This window comes from Pongo pygmaeus, chromosome 10, assembly GCF_028885625.2.
Source record: "Pongo pygmaeus isolate AG05252 chromosome 10, NHGRI_mPonPyg2-v2.0_pri, whole genome shotgun sequence".
Taxonomy (NCBI): domain Eukaryota; kingdom Metazoa; phylum Chordata; class Mammalia; order Primates; family Hominidae; genus Pongo; species Pongo pygmaeus.
In genome coordinates, this window is record NC_072383.2 from 59,975,410 (window position 1) to 59,990,436 (window position 15,027).

The following is a 15,027-nucleotide window of genomic DNA, read 5'->3' on the forward strand; positions in this document are numbered from 1 at the left end:
ACTGGGGGCACTAAGTAAATGGATTACATTAAATTGAAGTAACCATGTAAGGAAAATTGTACATTGAACTTAAAGAAACTTGCAAATAAGTTTTATAGATAATTTACACCAGGAGTCAGCAAATGTTTTCTAAAATGGGCCAGATAGTAAATATTTTACGCTTTGTAGTCCATATGGTCTCTGTTGCAACTACTAAGTCTGCCTTTGTAGTATGAAAGCACTAATAGACAATACATAAACTAATAAACATGTTATATTTCCATAAAACTTTAATTGCAAAAGGCAGGCACTAGGCCATAATTGGCCCATAGCCATAGTTTTCCACCCCAACTCCAATTTCAATTATAAAAATTGAGATGACTCAAACATTTTCATGGGTGCCTCTGACATTTACCAATGTCTCTTCTCATTTTACCTTCTCCTCCTTTTGTGTGTGTGCATGTGTGCGTGTGTGCGTGTGTGCATGTGTGTGTGTGAGAGAGAGAGAGAGACTTACTCTGTTTCCCAGGGACTGGAAGGCAGTAGCATGATCACAACTCACTGCAGTCTCAATCCCAGGCTCAAGTGATCCTCCAGCCTTAGCCTCCCAAGTAGCTAGGACTACAGGTGCACGCCACCACGCCCAGCTGATTTTTTTGTTGTTGTACAGATGGAGTCTCACTATGTTCCCCAGGCTGGTCTTGAACTCCTGGCCTCAGGTGATCTGCCCGCCTTGGCCTCCCAAAGTGCTGGAAATACAAGCGTGAGCCACTGCATTGCACTCAGCCAACCCTCTTCTCTTTGTGCTCTAAGCAATTAGTAATTACACACTTTTATATATTAGTATTTTATTTTGAAACAATCCTCTGCTTGCTCACCTTCACTCTGTTTTCCTAGCACCTGGCAATCAATAAGAAGCAAGTAGGTCCCCAGTATATGCAATTGACACCATTGATTCCATTAGAATGATGAAAGCTGCTCTACCTAAATTCTAATTATTCTAGAACTTCTGGGTCTGAGCCGCAGCATAAATGCAAAAGTAGAATCTAAGAGATTCTTAGATTTGTGGAGATATTAGCCACAAACGAAGACTGTATCCAAGCACTGATATTTATTGTTTGCTAAATAAAGAGTGCAAGTTTAAAATCAGTAAGATCATTTCTTTAAAAGTTTAGTTATTTATTTGAATCTTCACTGAGAAGTCAGTTCATTCTGACCTTTTCATAAATTAAATTAAACTAGCACTGGCTAAAAGGTGATGGGAAGAAAAGGTGAAAAGGTTAGTGGATTGTTGTCGTTTTTATTGCACAGAAATTTCTGAATTGAGCATTCAGCCAAAATATTGCAAAGATTCAAAATTTAATTTCCTGGGACCAGCAAACCAATTTTTGATGGTACCATAAAGACTTCCAAAATGAGAGTTAATTTAATTCATTGTCATCCAAATCAAAATTGTGAAAGTATATAAAAAAGCAATCAGTACATTTTCTCCAGGTAATAATTTTCCTTTCTCCAAGTGTCATGTATATTACTACAACCCAGAGTAATATTTTCTCAGTAGTATATTTTTACTTGTTTTGTTAGCATAAGATGCTGCTCTAAATACATATATTTAATATTCTGGTATGTTTTTAAAAATAGTCTTATTTCCTTTCATTGTGACTTTGAAAGAGCACCTTTATGCATATAAAAAAAGAAAGGACCCTAAATACAAAAACTAACATAGAAAGTATATAAAATTGTTATATGAATATAATAAATGCTGCTTTATTAACTTTGAAATAACACCAACCATTAATAAATTGAAAATTTTGTAACTTAAGCTATTTAATGTAATTCTGTTTGAAATATGTATTGTTTACTAAAAACTTATTTTAGCCAAAAATAACACAAAGCTTCTAGACTGCCAACAAAATGTGTTTTAATAACCCAATTCATTAGAAAGATGTTGAGGAGGACTCTCCACCCCTTTTCGCTCCTTACAAGTTGAGGAGCTGCACGACATAGTGGAATGAAATTCCCTAATTTGAAACCTGGTTCTATTGCTTAGCAGCTGAATGACTGGGCAAGTTATTTAACCTGGCTCTGAGTGTCATAAACTGGAAATAGTATTAGAACCTATCTCACAGGCTTGATGTGCCACTTACATGAGATAATATTTGTAATCCACTATAAACAGAGCTTAATACATAGACAATGTTGAATAAATGTCAGCCATTAGTAATATGTTCATTTTTCTTGGTTAAATGTGATTTTATTATTTACTACAATTTGATCTCATAAATAACAGAGACTAGAGGCTATAGCTACATAAAAAGGAGAATTGGGGTCAAGTAGTTCAGACAAGAGAAACACACTAGAGCTCAACTGAGCATGCATGATACAGCTATGTACTTCCAGTGACTAACAGTGGATGCTGCTGCAGGCAAGATACCAAAGCAATGTTTTGTGTCAGCAGAATTAAGCAGATCAGAAATCAAAAAAATTATATACAGTAACAGATTCTATGGTTAGCAACTGTAACTTAAATACAGAAAGCCTGTCTATGTGTTCAAATTCAAATACGGACGTAATGCTGAAAAGTTTTTAGTTAGTCTTTTCAGCCCTTTTCACCATTAATGCCCTAGATTCAATGTAAAGACTTGCCCATTGTATTGCCAACAAAGCAACATTTCAAAAGTAAAGTTCCAGGACACTCAAATCTAAGTCTGAGATCATACACAATCTCAGAGTTCACCTCAATATCTTCAGCCTGAAGAAAATGGATAAAAAGTACAAGATACTTTAAGCTTTAGTGAGCTGTAACTTATTTTTAAACAGAAAGGGAAGGTATATTTTAATATGAGTTACCTTTTAAAGCAAAAGCAATATAATGGTACTTCTAGAACCTCATAAACTTTGAATAAAAATGGATCAGTTCATACTTAATGCTTTGTTCCATAAAGCTCTTCCAGATACTTGAAATGTTAAAGCTGCTATTTTACATAAAACAATATGCTCTTCTATAAAGCTGTGTTCTAAATATATAACACCTGGGTACGTTTCATGGCATTTTAAAATGCATTGTTTTCTGGACTTGCATTTATTGGTGATTTCAGGGATATAGAATTATAAAACAATGTCACAATTTAAAGTATGCAAACATTATGATTTCATCACAGAATTTTATTTTTAAAAGTTTTTTTATCTTCTAAATAAGATTAAAGAACAGAAATTTGTCTCATACATATAGTAGGTTTTTCTAGATCACTATTGCTATAGACAATGTTTGTACCCCTCCAAAAATTCATGTGTTAAATTCTAATGGTCAATGTGATAGTATTAGGAGGTGGGGCCTTTGAGGGTGATTAAGTCATGAGAGTGGAGTCCTCCTGGATGGGATCAATGCCCTTATAAAAGAGGCCTCAGAGAGCTCCCTCTCCACTTCTACCATGTGAGGACTCCAGGAAGCAGTCCCCCACCATATACTGAATCTGCCAGCACCCTGATCTTGGACTTCTCAGCCTTCAGAACTGTGAGAAATAAATTTCTGTCCTTTATAAACAACACGATTATTTGTATTTTGTTACAAAATCCTAAACAGACTAAGATAACTATAGCAGTCAATATTTAGCCCATATACTTCAGAATACTAAGAAATAAATTTCTGAAGTAGAAAAGAGTCTCTCCATGTGATATTTTCACATACCATTTAGTCAACTTATTACAATGATAAGTATAAATATTTCTACATTGTCTCCGCCGGTATTAATTTTGATCTTCAGCAGCAGAATTAAACTTATCAAAGATGATTATGTGTTATGCAGGTCACAAGTACTATTGTGCCACCATTTCAATGACAAACTAGAAAGATTGAAAAAAACAGAAATGATTTTAGATAATTATACCTAAATAATTTCTAATAATAAAAATCAACAGTCATCTAAAAAGATATTAGCTATCTGGTTACATTTTAGATCGCATTTTTCAAAGTTCAGGTTATAACCTATTTCTAAATCCCCAGAATTAATATAGTGGCTCACAACTTGCAATTTTTTAGTAAAATGATAGACTAGAAAAAAATAGAAAAGAATAGAGATACTAGAACACATCATATCTATAATAAAAGTATCTTTTCATAAAGTATATTTTTAGTTACATGAGTATGTGTGTGTATGTTGGATTACAATTAAAATCCATTTCTTATTATAGGTTACTGTCAAAAACCTTTGAAAGTCAATAGAGAGCTATCATACATAAATGTAAGTATAAAACTAAAATGCAAAATTCTTAACTCTTGCTTCTATGTAGTTCACTTCCCACTCAAAATCAGGATTTCAGTATATGCCCACAATATCTAAAGTTCTAACAAATACAGAAAAATTGTTTTCTGCATTAAAGGCCAAATTCATTCCTGATATTATGACTTAGGTTTTTGAAAAATGGAAATTATACTTTTCTTTTTTAATTTCTCTATCTCCTATAATGCTTTTATTATGAGGGGGGGGTGAATATTTGAAGTTGAGTAGGACAAGGCAACCCACACAATAGCTTGCTACATCGCTAGATATTTAAAACACTCCCTTCTTCAATTTAGCAAAATGCTATTACAGTAACCAATATTTCCTCTAATTTTTGAAAGTATGAATAGAATATGATTACATAAAAACAACTAACCACAATATTTAGACATTGAAAAGTTCAACTGATGTTTACAACCACCAGTGTGGTATATAATAATAATTAAATTTAAATTAGTAGTAGTGTTTGCACATGGTATAACCAGTCAGTGATAGTGTATTGGTGGAAGAAATTGTTCTAGAACTTGCAGGGACCTGGAGGCCTGAGGTCCATGGGCTCCCCCACCAACCCTGCTTCCCACACAACATGCCCACTCTTCTGGTGTCCCATCTCTGCATTTTGCAACTTTCTAAGGCTGAGCTAAGGCAACCACTGGACACTTGGGTCTGCTCTGACTCAATCTTAACACCTAGGAATAAGCAAGTCCTTCCTCAAAGATATCCCAAAAACAGGGAGATCACCTATGTTTTGACCACGAAAATGAAAATCAAAAACCATTTCGGACACACCAACCACTGCATTCACTAGGAGGAGAAATGGGTGCTGCCTACATCAAGCATAACAATAACAACAACAACAAAAAAAAAAAAAAAAAAAAGATGGGGGCCCGAAGGCGCTTCTAATCTGTGGTTAGGATAAAGTTAGCTAGTATTTTGTTTAAAGTTTTTCTATCTATGCTCTTGAGAGAGAAAGGCCTGTAGTTTTTAGTCTCTCATGCTGTCCTTTTCTAAGTTAGGTGTCAAGAGTGTACATACCTCTCATTGCTATTCCCTGGAAACGTTTTTGGTGGAATACTGAAATTATTTGTTTTTGAAGGTTGGGATGAACTTACCCATAATACCATCTGAGGCTAGTGTTTAATTTGTGGGAAGATTTTTACTGATTTAATTTCTTCAATGCTCATAAAATGTTTCAAGTTTTCTATTTCTTCTTGAATTTTGGTAGGAGGTGATTTTCAAAATTTTTCCCCTTTTGTTTAAGTTCTCAAATTTATTACCATTAAATTATTCACAGTATGTTTCTGATCTTGCTAATATCTCAGTTTTGTCTCTCCTTTTAATTCTTAGTATTTTTTCTTGATTGCTTTTTTTCTCTTCTTCTTCTGATCCATCTCACAAGATGTTATGTTAGTCTTCTCAAGAAACCAAATTTTGATTTTGATGAGCCATCTCCTAAAACTGTGTTTTCTTTCTAATTATGATTATATGAGGGTTTATTCCTACTATATTATGTTGTGCTTTCTATTTTTCTCTCATTTTCTATACTGTTTGTTTTTCTTATTTTTTCTTTATTTTAAATTATTAAATTACTTTGTCATTCAATTTGTTTTACTTTACTCAGTTTGGAAATTATGTACTGTCTCTTGAGTTCCTTTTTCGTGAAATGTTACTATGCACACTTAAGAAGGTAAAGTCTAAAATTAATCAGTATCATTGCCTTCCTTTCAAAAAACATAGGAATTTAGGCCACTTTAAATCCTTAATACTTCACACTCAATTATTTGCAATTGCCATATATTTAAGTTCTATCATTTTAACCACACTAATTAGACATTGTTGTTATTGATTCATGTGGCGGGTATCAGTTCAGCTGTAACCACAGGTTTCTGATTTTCTTCGCTCACCATTCCCTCTTGCATTCAGATCTCACTTAAGGAATCACTTCTGAATTCATTATTTATAATTTCCTTTAATGAAGGATCAGCCAATGGCAAGCTCTCTCTTTGTCTGAAAATATCTTCATTTTGCTCTCATTCTAAAAATAAATAAATAAAACTGATTTGCTGAATATAAAATTGAAGCTACACATTGTTTTCTTTTAATAATTTAAGATATTATTCCACTGTCTCCTGGTTTCCATTCTTGCTATTGAGAAGTCAACTATGTCTGTCATTCCTTTGTAAGGAATCTGTCTTTACCGTGGAGCTGATTATAAGATCATCTCACTCCCATGATGATGGGCCTTTAGTGAGATTTCTGTTTGTTCACTTGGGATTCCTTGGGTTTTCCTAACCTAAGGAGTAGAATCTGTCATCAATTTTGGAAATTCCCACTCTTCAAAATTTGCTTCTCCCTCATTCTCTCTCTCCTCCCACAATCCTGATTAGATAGATATCAGACTTTTCACTTATTGTTTTATTTAGCCATGTTTATGGAGTGCTCACTATGTGCTGGGCACCGATTTACAGACACTGGAGATACAGCAGTGAATAATTCAGTCTGAGTCCTTCCCTCAGAGGTCTTACATTTGAATGAGGCAAGGAAGTCAGTAAATAAGTACAGCTATAGTATGTCTGACAGCGCTGTGTTTCATATCCTGCCCTCCTTTTCATGTTTTCTCACCCCTTTTTTTTTATTTTCTGTGTCCGTTTCATGCATTCTTTCATTCAAGAAGTAATTGTTCAATTGGGCATGGTAGCTCACGCTTGTAATCTCGTCATTTTGGGAAGCCAAGGTAACAGGATCACTTGAGCCCAAGAGTTTGAGACCAGCCTAAGCAACACAGTGAGACCCCATCTCTACAGAAACTTTTAAAAATATATCTGAGCGTGGGCGCAGTGGCTCACGCCTGTAATCCCAGCACTTTGGGAGGCCGAGGAAGGCGGATCACGAGGCCAGGCGATCGAGACCATCCTGGCTAACACGGTGAAACCCCTTCTCTACTAAAAGTACAAAAAATTAGCCGGGCGTGGTGGCGGGCGCCTGTAGTCCCAGCTACTCCGGAGACTAAGGCAGGATAATGGCGTGAACACGGCAGGCGGAGTTTGCAGTGAGCCCAGATCACGCCACTGCACTCCATTCTGGGTGACATAGCAAGACTCCGTCTCAAAACAAAACAACAACAACAACAACCAAAAAAAAAAAAAATATATATATATATATATATATATATATATATATATATATATATCTGAGTGTTCTGGCATGAGTCTGTAGTCCCAGCTATCAGAAGGCTGAAGCGGAAAGATCCCTTGAGCCCAGGAGTTTGAGGCTCCGGTGATCTACGATTGCACAACTGCATTCCATCCTGGGCGACAGAAGGATACCCAGTCTCTAAAAAATAAAAATAAAAAGATGAAAGTAATTATTGAACTGCTGCTATGGGACGAGCATTATTTTAGGCCGTGGGGCTGCTGCACTAAGCATGAAGAACAGTCTATTGAGTAGGATTGGGGAGACAAGCAACAAACAACTATGTTAATAAATAGAATGTCACCAGGTAACAAAACTGTGAAGAAAAGTAAAGAGTGGTAAGAGATAGCAGAAGTTTAGCAGTGGCGGGGAGGGGGTTGCTGTTTTATAATACATGGTCAGGAAAGGGCTCCAGAATAAGGTATTATTTGAGCAGAAATCTGAAAGAAATGAAGGAGCAAGCCATGTGGCCACCTGAAGAAAAGTATTCCAGGCAGAGTCAACAGCAGGAGTCATGATAAGTTCATCTTGAATAATTTTCAGCGCTTCTTGTAGGCCATGAATTCCATTTTCAGCTATGTCTATTGTTTAGGCTGTTCATTAACTGTTTAATATCAGTTTTTATATTTTTCATTTAGATGTTCTATTCATTTTTCAATTCTGTATACTCAGTTTCAAGGTCACTTGTTCCTCATTTATATTTTAATTTGATCTTTTATTTCTTCCTACTATATTAAAATATTTTTATAATTTTATGTCTGATAATTCCTGTATCTCAAGTTTGTGAGGATCTGTATTAGCTATCAGCTATCATTGTTTCAGAACAATATTACCACAAACTTAGTAACTTAAAATTACACACATTTATTATTTCACAGTTTCTGGGGGTCAGGAGTCTTGCCTTGCTTTCTTGCACAATGGATTTTTACCATTTTACTCCTTCACTGAGGATACAGCCCTTTGGTCTCTAAAATGACCCACTTTGGGTGGGCTTTAGACTTTGTCTCCTGTCCTCTGCCCTCAGCAACCAAGAAATACAAGCTTCTATAGGCAGATGGATCTAGGAATGTTGCAAATAATAAATACAATCATGCATCACATGATGACATTTTGGTCAACAATGGGCCACATATACAATGGAGGTCCTATAAGATTATAATGGAGCTGAAAAATTTTTCATCTTGTGATAACTGTTATAATGTCCTAGATCAATGCATGACTCACGTGTTTGTAGTGATGCTGGTGTAAACAAATTCACTGTGTTGCCGGTCTTATAAAAGCATAGCACATACAATAGTGTACAATACATCATAATAATAATAAATGACAATGTTATTGCTTTATGTATCTACTATACCATATTTATCACTGTTTTAGTGTGTACTCCTTCTGCTTAAAAAAAATTTAACTGTAAAACAGCCTCAGGCAGGTCCTTCAGGAGGTATTCCAGAAGAAGACATTGATATTATAGGAGATGGTAGCTCCATGTGGGTTACTGCCCCTGAAGACCTTCCAGTGGGACAAGATATGGAGGCTGCAGACAGTGATACTGATGATCCTGACCCCGTCTAGGCTTAGGCTAACGTGTATGTTTGTGTCACAGTTTTTAACAAAAACTTTAAAAGTAAAAAATTTATTTAAAATTTTAAAAATAGAAAAAAGCTTATAGAGTAATAATAAAGAACATCCCATGTACCCCATAAATATCTACTATGTATGCATAAAAATTAAAAATTAAAAAAGTTTAAAGGGAAAGAAAATATTTTTGTACAGCTGTAAAATGCATTTTAAGTGACATGTTATTACCAGAGTCAAAAGTTTAAAAAAAAAAGAAAAGCCTATAAAGTAAAAAAAGTTTTAGTAAGCTAGGGTTAATTTATTATTGGAGAAAAAATATTTTTAATAAATTTAGTGTAGCCTAAGTGTACAGCATTTATAAAATCTACAGTGCCATATAATAATGTCCTAAATTTTCACCTTCACTCATTACTCACTAACTGACTCACCCAGAGCAACTTCCAATCCTGCCATCTCCATCTCCATTCATGGTGAAGTGCTCTGTACAGGTGGGCCATGTTTTGTCTTTTCTACAGTATTTTAACTCTACCTTTTCCATATTTTAATATTTTAAATACACTTATACTTACCATTATGTTACAACTGCCCACAGCATTCAGTACGGTAACATGATGTACATGTGTGTAGCCTAGGAGCAACAGACTATACCATATAGCCTCGGTGTGTAGTCGGCTTTACTATCGAAGTTTGTGAAATTACACTCTGTGATGTCGCATGACAAAATCGCCTAACGGCACATTTTTTCAGAACATATCTCCATCGCTAAGAGCCATAAGACTGTATATGCTATTATCGGGTAATGAAAGAGGAGTCACAAGATGAGAAAAAGAAAATTATGCTACATTTTTAGTATAATCTCCTAATATAATTTAATGAGATTGTCACTAGGAGGTTACTCATTTTATGAGGTGTAAGAATTAATTTTGGAAAGTAGAGGCACCACATGAATAAGTTAAACTATACGATGCCTAAGGAAAACTAAGAAAACATCATTTATTCATTCATTGAATATTTATTGAACATATACAATGTATCAGATCAGAGTACTTTTTACTTTTGAAGACATTTTAGTGGATAAAGGTGACAAAAATCCTTGCCTACTGGGAACCTACATTCTAGTAAGCATGAGAGTACTGAGCTATTTATTGTAAGAGTGGGGAAGACACGGCACCAAGAGGCCCAGGGGAGGCTCGGGGAAAAAAAAAAGAGATGCCAGCCTGGCCAACATGGCAAAACCCCATGTCTACTAAAAATACAATAATTAGCCAGGTACAATGGTGCACGCCTGTGGAACCAACTACTCCAGAAGCTGAGGCATGAGAATTGCTTGAGCCTGAGAGACAGAAGTTGCAGTGAGCTGAGATGGTACCACTGCACTCCAGCCTGGACAACAGAGCAAGACTCTCTCAACAAAAAAAAAAGAGATGCAAAACATAAAACTCCCTTACCTGGCCACTTTACTTAGAGTTGAATGTTACCCCTCATTTTCAAGATCAAGTCTACTGTCTTAATGTATTTGCTAAATCTGTTAACAATACACTGTATACTCTTGGGAGAACTCACACTTCTTGCATCTGGGAGGGGAACACTGACGAGGCGTAAGACTAATAATACTGGAATTGGAGATGTGGTTTCATTGCGACCTGACAAGAAGTGAAAGCCTTCCTCATGCTGCAGTGGTGATAGGGGGCTGCTCACTGAGTCAGTAGTACAGATGCCAAGCCAACTTGGCCTCTTTCCACTCTGAGGTTATATCTAATAAGGTCCAATCCCACTACCTCCTTGTCTTGACTTGCTTGGAACGGTATGGAGACGTTAACACACCTGTATCCATTTTCTGTTGTTGCCATAACAAATTAACACAAACTTAGTGACTTAAAACAACACAAACTTATTATCTTCCATTTCTCAAGTACAATAAAGGTCTCACCAGACTAATATCAAGCTGTCAGAAGGCTGCGTTCCTTTCTGGAGGCTCTAGAAGTGAATCCATTTCTTGCTCATTTATGTTGTTGACAAAATTAAGGTCTTTATGGTTGAATAGTAGAGGTCCCCATTTTCCTGCTGGCCCTAAGGTAAAGGCCTTTCCCAGTTTTTAAAGGCCACCACATTCCTTGGCTCATGGCCCCTTTCTTCTGCCTTCAAAGCCAGCAACAGCGGATGGAATCCATGTCATGCTTCACATTTTTCTTCCTTCTCTTTCTGTCTTATTTCTCTGACCCAACCAGGGAAAGGTTTACTGCTTTGATAGACTCATGATTAGAGGGCATACCTAGATAATCTAGGAAGATCTCCCATCTCAATACCCCTACTCTTGATCACAACCTGTGTCATATAAGGTAATATATTCACAAGTTCTGAATATTAGGACATGGACATATTTGGGGGGACCGTTATTCTGCCTGCCACACAGCCCTAGTGACTTAACTCTATGGTAGTCCTTCAGCATGAAAGTTGTCCTGGCTATTTGTAGAAGGTAAAATTGGTTATAATCTCTTACTATTAAATATTTCCTTAAAATCTTAACATGAAATAGTCCTCCAATTCCTGATGCTAAGCTAAACCAATAACCATAATAATTGGGCTATATATCTATCTACTCAGAGTTATGAATAAATCTAGGAGCCATTTCCTACCATCAAATTCGTATTCATTTATCTGTTAAAGTTTATCTGAAGAAACAGAAATATGTATTCTATATATAGTTTGGGTTAACCTTTATTCGACACTCCTGGGAACTTTCTATAGCAATGGAATCCATTTAGTATGCAGCCTTAGAAAAGGCACCTTTGATAGAAAGGCAGATACAGAGACACTGAAGTGTTCATCTTAATGATTAACCAAATTATATTTTGCTGTCTTTCCATTTGCACAATGAATGCTATTCACATAGAAAATTCTTTGTTATCCAAATGAACACCAGGTGGTTTGATGTATCAACTGTTATGGTTAATAGAGATACACAACATACAAATTTCCTATAATCAAAAACCTTTAAGAGCAAAGCTTAATCATTGTTCATGATACAGATATTTCTAAAAATGAATCAAAATATAAAGAAAGCCAATAGTTTTTGGTATGTAAGGGTGGCTGGACACACACACACACACGCACACACATGCCCACACACACACACACACAATAGATTGGATAATCCTAATATTGAAGATTAAGAAAAGGAAAGCAACTTGTAGAAAAACAATGAGAGCTATTATTTGTTGTTCACTTACATTGTTTCTTAGACAATGGTAGGTGCTTAATATATATTAATAATTGCTTACGAGAGCTGTGTAATTTATGTGTCATGATCATTTTAGAGATGAGAAAACTGAGGCTCAGGGGGAATTTTCTAAGCTGATTTAAGGTTAAGTAACTAACAAATGACAGGGCTGGAATTTTAAATCTGAATCTGAGTTCATTTTTTAAATGTACTAAAAACTTTACCTAACAATTGTAAACACTATTATTTTTTACATGATGAAGACAAAGATATTTATATTTTGTGGAATTTTGGAACACATAGACAGCTATTTTGCCATATTGTTATCACTGTACATATACATAAAAAAGTTCGTGCCTATTTAAAACCTGTAGTTGCCATTCCACAAACCCACTTGGTTTTTGAATAACTAAAAAAACAAAAACAAAAACAAAAACACAGTTGTGCCAATAAACAACTTACCTATGTTTTCTTATTAATGTATTGCCAGTATAACATTAAAAGGGAACCCAGAGGCAACTTGTAAGCCAAGAACAATGAAAAGAGAATAAAAGAAAAAATATACACCACCCAAATCTGTTGGACTTTGGTTTTCAAATTTCCTCCAGATTACCACTTGGTGGATTCAACAGAAAGAATGCAAAATCTTAAGACAGTTATCCAAATAAAAATGTTTCTGTTCAATATCATTAAATGTTTCATTTTCTTCATATATAATTTTTAAGTAACTTATATGACTGAATTGCATTCCCTCATAAGTGCTATTAAGGTACACTTTAGTTCACTATGTATTAATCCATCTGCAAACCTGTCACAAATTGTGGTCAGTAATAGCTTCCAAATGAGCATGGTTTTCATATAATCCTCAGAACTTCCAATACCTATTACTGAAGGAATACCACTAACAATCTTCACAGTAAGTCTTCTATTGAATTTGTACTATTTTATAAACTAGAGGTTCAGTTTCCGTTGTCTATATTTCTCTAAGTCATCAATATTAATTTTACTATTTTGACTGACAATATGAAGTCTTGTGCATATATTATTGAATGCTACATATAATATTACTTTAGATAGCTGTTGTTGCTATATTTTAACACTATGCTCCCTCAAGATTAAAATCATACAGGCTTGTTTTTCCTCCAAGGAATTTAGTTCCAAAAACCAGTCATAGTACAAGCATTTTCTGCAAGCTATTTTCATAATGAGTATAAGCTTTGCAGGAAATCAGAAGTATTTACAGAAAGTAAAACAGAAAGTTTTACTAAGAAAAAGTTTGTTAAGGTGATACACCTCACTTCCAGGAAAAAACCTGAGTACAGAACAGCAGTCCAAATGTCAACAATATTAATATGAGTAGTAAACAGGAAAAGGAATTTCCAAATTACAAAAATCAAATATTCAGCAACCTATTGCAGACCAGGATTCTGTGAATAAACAATGACTGATTATAGCAGAGAGCCTCTTGGATCTTATTTTCCTGCCTTGTGTTACCAATGAAAATACCAAAACAATGTTGAAAAAATGTGCACTTGGAAACTCCAAATCATAATCAGTATTGAAACTAAAATATATGTGATAGCATCTGGGCACAGGCCCAGAGCCCAATATATTATAAGCTCCTTTATATTTATTCTTAGCATGTGTTCATATCCAAAAAGCATCAAGTGTGGTCAATTTTTAAAATCATACGGTTTCACTAGCCAAGAAGCACTGTGTATGCTGATAAAACTTCCGTGTGTGTGTGTGCGTGTTGTGTGTGTGTGTGCGTGTTTAGTGATTAGTAGGGGTAGAACTAAAACTGAGTTCTGTACATATATTTCACTTCAAAAGTAATATTTACACCTGTACTCAGCCTTATCATCCACAAAATAATAAAAGAAAAGTGGTTTTTACTTGCATGTCAGTTGCAGAACACACCAACAGCCTCCAGAGCCATACCACTTTATAAAAAAGCTGGTTACAATTATTAATATCAGTGTAATCTTGAAAGCACCAGTGCATGTAGGAAAAGCTGTAGATAAACCCTGTCATTTCTGTGTGATTAGGAACAGTAATTTTTTCAAAGTGAAAGAATTAGTAACTGAGAATTAGTAACTGAAAAGTAAAAAACAGAATTCCCCATTCAAATAAAAGGCTGGATAACACTTTTTTTGCTGAAACAGCCGTGTGTGTGTGTGTGTGTGTGTGCGTGTGCAGGCATGCACACGTGTGTACATAGTAGGGTATATATATATTTATGGGGTATATGAGATATTTTGATATCAGCATGCAATGCATGATAATCACATTCAGATAAATAGAGTATCCATCACCTCAAGCATTTATCCTTTGTATTACAAACAATCCAATTATACTCTTTTAGTTATTTTTAAGTGTCCTTTTAAGTGTCCAATTAAATTATTTTTTACTATCCACCCTGTTGTGCTAACAAACACTAGGTCTTATTCATTCTTTCTAACAATTTTTTGTACCCATTAACCATCCTCACTTCCCCCCACTTCTCCCCACCACCCTCACTACTCTTCCCAGCTACTGGTAACCATCCTTCTGCTCTCTATCTCAATGAGTTCAATTATTTTCATGTTTAGTTTCCACAAATAAGTGAGAGAACAAGCAATATCTGTTTGTTTTTTTTTTTCTGTGTCTGGCTTATTTCACTTAACATAATGACTTCCAGTTCCATCCATGTTGTTGCAAATAACAGGATCTCATTATTTTTATGGCTGAATAGTACTTCATTGTGTATGTGTACCACATTTTCTTTATCCATTCATC

At 35.1% G+C, this 15,027-nt stretch overlaps 1 protein-coding gene across 3 annotated transcripts in view; it reads right to left on the reverse strand.

Moving 5' to 3' along the window:
• Window positions 1-15,027, reverse strand: part of TAFA2 (TAFA chemokine like family member 2) — a 555,339-nt gene that overhangs the window by 349,960 nt on the left and 190,352 nt on the right. The window lies entirely within an intron of this gene.